At 34.9% G+C, this 10763-nt stretch overlaps 1 protein-coding gene across 2 annotated transcripts in view; it reads left to right on the top strand.

Annotated features, from left to right (window-relative positions):
• Positions 1-10763, top strand: part of ZFHX4 (zinc finger homeobox 4) — a 188683-nt gene that overhangs the window by 10940 nt on the left and 166980 nt on the right. The window lies entirely within an intron of this gene.

Genomic DNA, 10763 nt, shown 5'->3' on the forward strand with positions numbered 1-10763 from the left:
TAGATGCTATAGAAACACCTTTACATACACTTGATATTATGATTTTTTGGTATGCCATGAAAGGAGTACAGGTAATGTTACATGGTGCCCTGCTGGTCAACATTTATACCAACCTAGAGAAGAGACGCAGTTATTAATAATCCAAAATGTAATGGAATTCTTAAATTCTCTTGGGGGATTTTATAGCCAAGTTATGAGTTTCCTCTCCATCTGGCTTATCTTTTGGATGAGATCACAGTTATTTATCTTTCATAGACCCACACAGTTATTTATCTTTCAGAGGACTACCCACGTTCAAAGATTGTAAGATCTGCAATAAGGTCAATAAATGTATGAATACAAAATTTTCCACCATCTAGAATCTTAAATCTACTTTTATTATGGTTTTTCTTTTTGATCCTTTTATCTTAAAATTGCCAATTTTGATACATGTAAAATATGCATTTGCATTTTCTGCTTATCTTTTAACATGAAACAAGAGTGCATTTGGATTGTCATTTCCCAGTTTTGAGTTCTATTTTTGCTTAATAGGGATACAAGTTTGTTTACAATCTTTGTCAAAGTTTTTCTTAAAAATAGAAGTGTGTGCATGGCCTATGTTTTGCTCATAAATAATGGACTTGGCAATTCATTTGAAGTGTATTTATTTGGACCAATCATTTAATGAGTACTGATCATGGTTATGATATATTTCATCGAAAGAAAACAGTTTAGCTTTTTAGTATTTTCTGTTATTCTTGGTTAATTGGTTCCTCATATAAATTGTGGTCTCATGAGGGCAGCATTCGTGTCCATCTAATTGTTGCATCCACAGTGGCAGAAACATCATTGGCACATCCTTGATGCTCACGGTGAATTTCTGTTGATGAATGAATGAATGAATGAATGGTAGTTAATTAAAATATAAATAGAAAAACTTCAGTTTTCTGTATTATTGGAATCTGTCCCTCCTCTTGAAATCTAGGTACTGAAAAGAAATATACTACTGTAAAAGCAGCTGGGTCTGTCTTGGAAAATTCCGCAGAGAAAACTGTCTTCCAGTGCAATCTAAATGGTTTTATATGTTAGAACCATAGATTGTTGCAGTCGTAAGGGATATAGCACAATTCCCTTGTTTAACTGATAGGGAAACTGAAGCTCATAGAAATTCCTGGGAAACAACACATAACTAAAGAGCACAGCTGAAGACAGTGTAACGTGTGTGTTGTGTGTATGTGTGTGTCCCCTTCAGCAAACCACTTAACATTTTTTAACCTTAGTTGGGGCTTGGACTAGCTCCTCTCATGCAAATAATCTATAATATTAATATGAGAATAATTTCTGTTACACTGAAGAATTTTTTACTCGTGGAATTTTTCAAAGCACAGGGTTTCCTAGATGGCAGCAGGACAGGCTGACTGCTTTGGGATTGTAAAACTAAGCCACTAGAGATAGGAAGGAGTTGCCAAAAAGGTGAAAACTTGCAAGAAAAAGGGGGTAGGTCATTTGTTTCTTGAAATGAAATGGGGTGCAGATTAGGAATCATTATGTTTTGCAGAGTTGCTGGCCACAGAAGCCTGTTTAAGCGCTCACTGTCAACAAGGAAATCATGGTCAGCACTTAAAGTGGCTCACCTCTGATTTATTCATAAACCTCACTCAAGCACTTGGCTTTGTTCTTGCTCTAGTAAGGGGACTGATGCCAATAAGAAAGGGAATAAAGAGCTCCTTGCATGGTCCAAGAGTGAATAGCACTTTACCTCAAAGTCTGACCTCCTTTCCAGAGGTCTGTTATGCTGCAGTCGACTCTGATTGGCTGTGTGTTCTCGGATGAATTGCCAGAAGAGGTTACAACAATTATCTCCTCTGTAAACTCCATAGTGTACATGACAAGTACTATGTAACTGGAACTTGGGTTCCAACTTATCCTAAAGGTTGTGGTATTTTTGCTATGTGGAAGGCTTCCCTTTCAAAGAGTTAGAAGAGTTCCATATTTAATAATAGTTGGAAAAATTTTGCTTCTTTCTCAGTGAAGAATTCAATGATCTGGGCATAAAATTAATTCGACAATCCTTCTCACACTAAAATGAATGCAGAGAGATTTAATAACATATGAAATTAATGTTTCAAGAGTAAAATATGTACTACACATGGTAGAAACAAAGAAATGGGCTTGCAGGTTGATTAGTCATGTTTATCTGAGAAGCTTTATTTGTTCCATTTTACAAAAGTTACGCTCTGCTCCAGACACATGTTGAAGGGAGAGGACCTTTAAGAGAGAGTCAGCTGGCTGGTTTGCACTGAGGCAGAGGTTGAATAGAGTTACTTAAATCCCCAGAGAAACATTTAGTTAATGCTAGTCATTTTTTTTTTTAAAGCCTGATCTTGCCCACTCTGGCTTCCCTTTTCTCCTTTTGATGAAGTTGGTGTCTTACTACTTAAGGTGTAGATATTTTCAAAAAAAATTTCCTCAAATTTCCACGAAACATTAACCCAGAAGAGCCATATTAGGAGATGGTGATGAGAGTTAATGATATATCTTTAGATAAAGCCATCCTCCAGTACGATCACATCAGAGCCATCAGCTCATTTGTCATGGCTGAAGTGAAAATGTCAGGACCAATGAGTGTATGAGTGCTGAAGGGGGCGGAAGGGTTTTTGGGGAGAGACATTTTTGTGCTGGGAGCCGGCCATGGCTTAGATTTAGCTCCAGGGAAATATTGGGATTAGCCAACACTATGTACAAATCCTTAGCATAACAGAATTAGTTGGGAAAATGGGGAGGTGGAGGTCATGGGGATGGGCACATTTCTGGAGACATGCTCTAGGAGGCTGGCTAGCAACTATGGAAAAGAATGAGGTGATTTATTCAAATAGTTTTAAGGATGAGTTGTATATGCAGGTTCGTTGATTTCAGCAAGATTGAAGTCAGTAGGGTTGAATGGTGTCAAGGGAAGACCTGCACAACTTTCACTAAATACATATATGTGGCTTTTGTTTTAAATTTGGCTGTACGAAAAGACTTTCGATCTTAAACATCTGAAAATTTTGCAGGGAGATAGTATTCGGGTACTCCAAGATATCATCCGGGCATGAAATACCTTTGACAGTACAGTAGAGTGGAAGTTAATACTTCTTCACTTGAATAACAATAACTATATTGAAATACTTGTTGCATTGTTGAGCTTACATAAAACCAAGAAGCTAAACTTTCTTTACCTAGGCTTCATTCTGAAACTTTAATTGAAAAGTAACTTATTTTCTGTAACCACAGTTCTTATCTTTGATAGACCAAGACTAACAGATTTATTTCATTTTGGGTCCAGTGAACTACTGTCTTTCAGATAATGTAACCATACAACCTTTCCTTGTTTAATTCTTTTGATTTACAGTGTTAAAGTAAAATAATCAGATACCTGTTTCCTGCCCTTTGAGTATTTGTCGTCAAAGAGGCTGATTAGTTTCTCCCCCCAGCTCTTTAGCTGTTTTAAATGTATAATTATCATTGCATGTCATTTGATAGCTTCACTAATTGCTGCCAACTATTGTCTGTTTGCACTTAATGCTGAAACCTGATCAACATCCTGCTTTGGTTGATGTTTGGTGGTAAACTTTAATTAACTCTTATTGCATTGAAGAAGAGTTCAGGCTTGGTGCTAACTAATCATTTACCTTCATTATGTCCTGACAGCTCCACTTGTTCTCAGTCCTAATAGATACACCAGTCAGTAAATAAACCTGCAAACCTTCGTGCCTTGAAGTTGTTCCTCACTGATACTTTGCTATTTAAAGTATAAGATAATTGGGCCCAGATAATTATTTAGTTAGTTGAGTATCTCTAGTTCTACAGACACTAATCTTAAATTGCCTCTTTCATGCTGGACAATTTCATTTTAATAGAAACTCTAGATTTGAGATAACATTATTCCTCGAGCACGGTTCCTCTGAACATGCATCTTTTGAATCAATACAATTAAGCTTGTCTCATGTTGGAATTCTTGTAATTATTTTTCCTGAAATACTTTTCCTGTAATGATATTGAAGTTAAAGTAATCAGGTTACCGGCAGATCATGTAAAATTCAACTCAAAATTGCTGGCTGCTTGATTTTAATTTGTCTGACATCAAGTTTGTTTGAAAAGGGATAGTATGTGGGTAAACCAAGGAGCTTATAATTATGGTTGACATTTGTTTGTTTATAATGAAATCTAATTAAAGTTTGTACATTTAAAACACAAAAGTTAATTACTGAATTGCTCACTTCACTTATGGATAGCAGTCAAATTAACTTTCAACTCCCCCCCCCACAAAAAAACACACACACAAAAATAAAATCCAACCCAAAACAAAGGTTTTTCATAGTAGAAATAAAATAACTAATTTTAGTGATCAAACATAAATTTGCCAATATTTCATCCAGAAGAAGACTTGGCATTCCATTTATGTCCTCTATTATATTAGTTCTAATGTGGTTTATAATACTAAATGATTTAAAATATTTTCATTGGATATAAAAAGAGGCTTGTATTTGATAGAGTCTTAGAGTATTGCATAGTAAGAGACACTTGGAGGCAATTTTTAACATTATGCATATAACTGTCTTCATTAAAACTCTTTGAAATCATGTGAAATCTTTGGACTCATAGCTCAGAGAATAGGAATGTTTGCTGGAATACCTGACCTGTGATTAGTTTTATGAAGATAATTGTGATACATACAGCTTGCAAGGAATGATATTTTTAAAAACATTAAAATGTGGTTATACAATGACACTTGTATTGGTTATGAGATCATTTTGGTGGGAATCGGGAAGTACAAATAAGTACATGATTATTTTCTCTTTCAAATAGTCATTTTGTCATCAGTTCAATAATAAATTTTGTATACGAATGGGCAAAGAAGGAAAAATTCAAGCGTATGTTATAATATACCGTCTTCGCATTGCTTATGAGATAAATATCTGCATGCAATACTTTTCAGTAGCCTGTTTCTATCTTTCTGAAGCCAAATGTTCTATAGTTATACACACCTTAGTACAACCAAATATGATGAATTTTTTAAATGTACTTGTGTGACAAAAGCATTATGAACTAAATATGCTTGGATTGAATGTATGTCACAGTGATTAGTCCATTGCATTTGAAAGATGAGAAACAGAAAAATGAAAAATGATATACATTTTCAAAATGAAATTTCCAAAATATCCAAAATATGGTAAATTTTGGAATTTATAAAATTTCCAAAAAATGGGGATTGATACAGGGCATTGCATTTTTTCAAGGAAAACTAAAAGTTTCCATGTTTAGGCTTTATATTTAGAAGTGTTATTTACTTGAACTTTTAAACATGGTAGACTTTGTGTGTGTGTGTGTGTGTGTGTGTGTGTGTGTGTGTGTGTGTGTATGTGTGTTTGGGCTGAGAAAAGCAAATGATTCTGTCCATTATTGAGATGCTTATCAAAATATGCATAATTTACACAACCTTTCAGTGTTTTCCAAGAGTATGTGTGTGTATGCATGTATATACACCAATAAATTAATACACTTGATTGATTTATAGATTAATATTTATTATTTATTTAGGAAAAACATAAAAAGGATCACACAGTCTTCATTTAACTCTAATCCTGCTTTGTATACATTAGACGAAGGGAAGACTATTATTATCAAGTATGGCATTCAGGGGTACCTTTTTCTTCTATAAAGAAAGCAAAGAAAAAAAAGCTGTATATCCTCAGAGTATTGGCAAACAGGAGCTTTCTAGTAATACTTTAGCTGATTAGGACATCCTTACCCTTTAATGAAGCAATCACTACAAAGTCCCAATATCAGCTGGAATACTAGCAAAATAGTATCAAAGAAAGAACCAGAAAAAGGCACTAAACATAATTACAGTTCATGTCCTTGTCTCACACCAATGCAAACTGTTCATTTTCAATTAGAATGAATAAGGAAATTAGAAATCAAATAGATTGGTTGAAAGTACCAAAGTTTGTTTACAGAGGCTAGCTGAAGTAATGGGTCCATCTTGCAGACTGATTATGAAATTTTCCTGACGCAAACAAATAAAATGAGTCATATAATAGTATAATTTGGTTAAGGAGAGATTATTGATTCTTCTCTAAGGAAAGTAGCTGGAGTTTGGTTAAAGTTGTGAAGAAAGCTGAGTAAAATTCCTATTTCTCACAACTGCAAACAAATTAAGGACTACTGGAATCACTGGTAAAGTATATTTTACCTTTTCAGTTCTCCAACACATATATTTAAATAAATGCAATTGTCATATGAAGTCCATATGGGTTTAGAGATGTGGGAGAGAAGTAGGGAAAATGGGGGTTGGAAGAGAGGGGAGAGGAAAATCAAGAAAGAGAAAAAAAAGAATAAGAGAGGTATATGAAGACTAGGCATCAATGAGAAGAAACGTGTTTATAGAGAAGGAAACAAATCTGCACTGAATATTAGTTTAGGTTTTAATGAGAACGACTAGAGGAAAATAGGGGAAAATGACTTGGTTGACTAGGGCACTCAGGTTTGTCTGTGAACTTTTAAAAATTTCGTTGTTTTCAAAGCTTAATATATTTGGTTACATCCTTCTATTCAAACTTAATTACCTTCTCCCCTTTGTCGTGACATGGGTGGAAAGCTTTTGCCATGTCAGTAGAGGTCGTCACACATTCTTTTGCAGTTCTCTTCATTAATTCCTTCTTGCAGAAGCATTTTCTCTCGTGCTGGGAAGGTAGAAGGGTGTAACAGAAGAGCCCTGAAACATCAGCAGGAAGCTCTAAGCTGGTTAATGCAGTATAATTGTCTGGACATAGACTGGTCTTTGTTTGTGTGGTTCACTCCGAATCAGCTGTAATTAACTCCAGAGTGTTTCCAGATTGCCAGCATAGAAAAATTACAGCTTTTCTGTTTTAAATTGTAAAGCTCACAAACATTAACTATGCAGATTGCCCTTTACTTTGATATATTTCTATCCTGCAAGAAAAAAGCTGGTTTGTTCCCCATTTAATATATTAAAATGAGCTTTTGCTAAGTTATTTGATTTAGTGTCTATTGGAACATAATGGCTCCTTAATAAATGGATTTGAAACCTTTTTACTTAATATTTTCAATCTTTTGACATGCTTGTATTTGCCTTCCTGCTTGCTAAAATTTTTAATACCACAATGGGGAAAGAGTTATGCAGTCTTTGATGAAATACTAAATATATACTAAAATAAGCAAATTGCAGAGAAAGATGACTTGAAGAAAACCTCTAGCACTAACTTAAAAGGCTGAGATCAGGGATGTTTTCTGATGTAACTGGTGCTTCCACATAGGTGCTTTACCTGAGTTTTAATGTATCAAAAGAGAGACTGTGAGAAAAGGGCAGTTTTCCTAACATCTTCTCTTGGTCAGCATGCCACACCCTCTTAAAAGCTTCTGTACAGTAGTTTGTAATTATGAATTCCAACATGGGTAAAAATGAGGTAGCAGTGTGAGCTAATACAGCATGGTTCACAAAAGATCTGTCAGCAACTGATGCAAAAAAAAAAAAAAAAAAAAAAAAGTGTCCAGCCAGAATCTTTTTTTTTCTTTCTTCTGAATTCAACAATAAGGAATTTAAGCCTCAATGTGGCTTTAGCATCCAAAGAAAAGAAGCTCTTGGTGTCTGCATAATACCACTTTGATGGATTTTTTTCATCAGTCCTCTGTACGTGGCAACAAATAAACAAGTATAATTATACTTGTGAAGGTCTATTCATTGCTTTGTCAGGATTAGATATATGTGCCGTTTTCACACTGAGCCTCTCTTTTGTCTTTGCCTAACTCACTATGACATATTGATAGAGGATTTGGAATGGGGAAGAGGCCACAGCAGAGACAGTGATGACCTTTCGGAAACTTGATATAATTCAAGGATTTTTGTTTATTTTCTTTCTTTCTTTCTTTTTTTTAATATTTGTAACTTGCTACCAAATTCTCTTATAAACAAGCAAGTTTTAACTCATTTACAATGGAATAAATAGAAACTCAAAGTGTTATTAGATGACTAAAGGGCCAATGAGAATAAAAACAATAGGCTCAGGTCTGCATTGGTCTCTTTCCCAGCACTTAGCAGAGTGACTAACTTAGCATTCCTTTCCCTTTATTCTGTCCTCTTGATCAGATCACGTTCTTTTTAATCATTTCACAAACACTGTCTCACTAGAGGGCTGGGACAATCTCAATTAAAACCCAGAGGTAAAACTGGCCTCTCTGATTTTGAGTTCTAATGGGAACTCTGCTTTCTGAATGCAAAGGAATTCTTCTATTGTTCAGAAAGCACCCCCTTTGATTAGTCAGGCCCCTTGTAGGTGGGTTTGGCCATTTTGCAGAGCAGAGTTTAAGCAGCAGTGACTGCAGGACGAAAGCAAAGCAGGAGAAGCAATATAAGTTCTTTTCTGCATATTGTCCATTAGTTCCGAAAAAGGGATTTACATGATCAAAGTCACTGATCTTGTGAATTACTGAGAATACCAAAAAATGTGTACACTCTAAGCAGACCAGCAGGTATGTATTGTTCTGAATTCAGCATTTAACTTATATTAGATTTTCTTTTTGGGATTTCTTGAGGACTTTGGTGATTTTTAAAAAATCGAATGTTTGGCAGTAAAGAATAGAAATTAATGAAGACAGAATAGAAACCAGCTTAAATGGTGACGCAACTTTTTTAGAGAGTTGTTTCCAGTCGTTTCGGAATGCATTGCATGGTTTAAGTAAAATGGTAGTTGTGGTGGTCTTTTTATTGGGACTTTTAGAACTTTAGTGTAAGTTTTCCTAAATGGGTCACTCTGATAAAAGAAAGATCTCATTTGATAGTGATGGCAGTGAAATCACTTAGTATCATATTTAGTGTCACTGTATGTACTGATCTAAATAACTTTTTAGCTGCACAAACTGAAGTGATTCCATCAAAATATGCTGTCAGACATAGCCATGGTTATAGGCAGTAGCTACAGTATAAAAATAAAAAAAAAATCTGGTAATATATGACTAGCTATATCAATTCACATGATTATGTTATTGTTGGTTTTGGAGTGAAGTGTAAATTTATATAGAAGACGTGCATTTGGCTCAGTTTCTGATTAATGTGTAGCTTATTAAGAAGAAATTGATAAGAAATTTTGTGTAAAATTATATGTGAGGATTATAACAAAATATATCCTAGCACATTGCTTGGACCTGTGATTGATTCTTTTATGTAGTTTTCCTAATTTTTTTCGCATACCAGTAATGATTGATATGTTTTTGAAAGTTACTTCTGGTTCTATTAAGGAAAAGGAAGAAATGATATGATCTACTTACTTTCTATAGGGAAATATTAAGATGATACATTTCAGAGTCCATTCAGAATCTGGCCAAAATTATTAATTGTACATTACAAACAAGTCATTAAGCATGTGTATGATAATTTTCTCAAGTACTTTTGTGGCCGAGAACTGTTGTAAGGGTATAGGTAAAACAGAATTCAGATAATAAATATTTATGCAGAATCTATTTTAAAAATCTGTAAAATACTTGGGAGTTTTTCTCATTCGTCATAATTAAGGGGAATCTTCTCTCCCATATCAGATAAGTGCATCATATCTAGTAAGATATCTTATCTTGAGGGTAGGGGGAACCACCCTGGGTTCTGGAACTTGACATTTTAATCTAGGATCATTAATCCAGTATTATTTACAACCTTGCTTCCACTCCAAATAATCTCTCTCTGCCTTCTTCATTTCCTTCTGTCCAGGAGAGGATTATAATTTAGGCACTTTGGTTGCCTTCAGTATGTTTGTGTATATTGTTTGTGCAGAATTGGTAAATGCAAAGGTAAACATTAATATTGTGGACTAATTAGAAAATTATGGGTTTTCATGCTTATGGTTAACAGATTATTTCAGAGGGCTTTAAAGCGGCATGCATGCCACAAGGATAATTAACCTGAAACTCAGCAATGATTAAAATTACACACTAAGCTTTGTGATGTTTGATTCGTGAGCAATTAGAATGTCATTTTAACCCTCTCGGATACCAAAACAAATTTTAATTTCATTTTCAATTTGTGCAGATCTTTTGATGTTTTCTAAACTTCCTCTCTGGTTTAGCTGACAAGTTTAGATTTGATTACAGTAAAGAGAATATTAAGCCATTCTTCATGCTTAATATGCCAGTGACCTTCAATGATAACTTTCTCCTGTAAGAACTTTTAAAAAGGAATTTCTGAAATGCTCAGTCATATTCACGAGCCCAAGTTTTGTTTTCTTCTAAGCTTTCTACCACTGTGAAGTCTGCAGTAGAGCATGGGCTGGGAAGGGCAGCAAGGGTGAGATGTTGCCTGTCTATCAGATGGAATATAATACCCAATATAATATAGCACTGTCAACCTTCCTCGTTTCAGAAATTGTCAGGATATGCGAAAGTGTTGATGTTTTTAAATTAAGGGACTATTTGCCTTGATGTTAGGAGTCCCTTCTATTTTAAGATTTGAATGAAGGTTGACTACCTGCTTCATACAAACAAGACAGAGCCTATGTCATAGGCTGAAAATAAACTAAAGTTTCAGACCCCTCAACTGTTGTATACAGTGCCATCAGTCTGAAAACTGAGAGAGCTGCAGGGACTCAGAGAAGCTGAAGCTGTAATCAAACTGCTCTTAGTAGCTGAGGTTTGCAGGCACACGCCCACCCATACACAGAAGGGAAACACGCTTTTTACCGATGTATTACCAACTTTCTCCTGGTACTTGACTCTGCTGCCAGAAACTGATATGGCTT

The sequence above is a fragment of the Choloepus didactylus genome, chromosome 14 (assembly GCF_015220235.1).
Source record: "Choloepus didactylus isolate mChoDid1 chromosome 14, mChoDid1.pri, whole genome shotgun sequence".
Taxonomy (NCBI): Eukaryota; Metazoa; Chordata; class Mammalia; order Pilosa; family Megalonychidae; genus Choloepus; species Choloepus didactylus.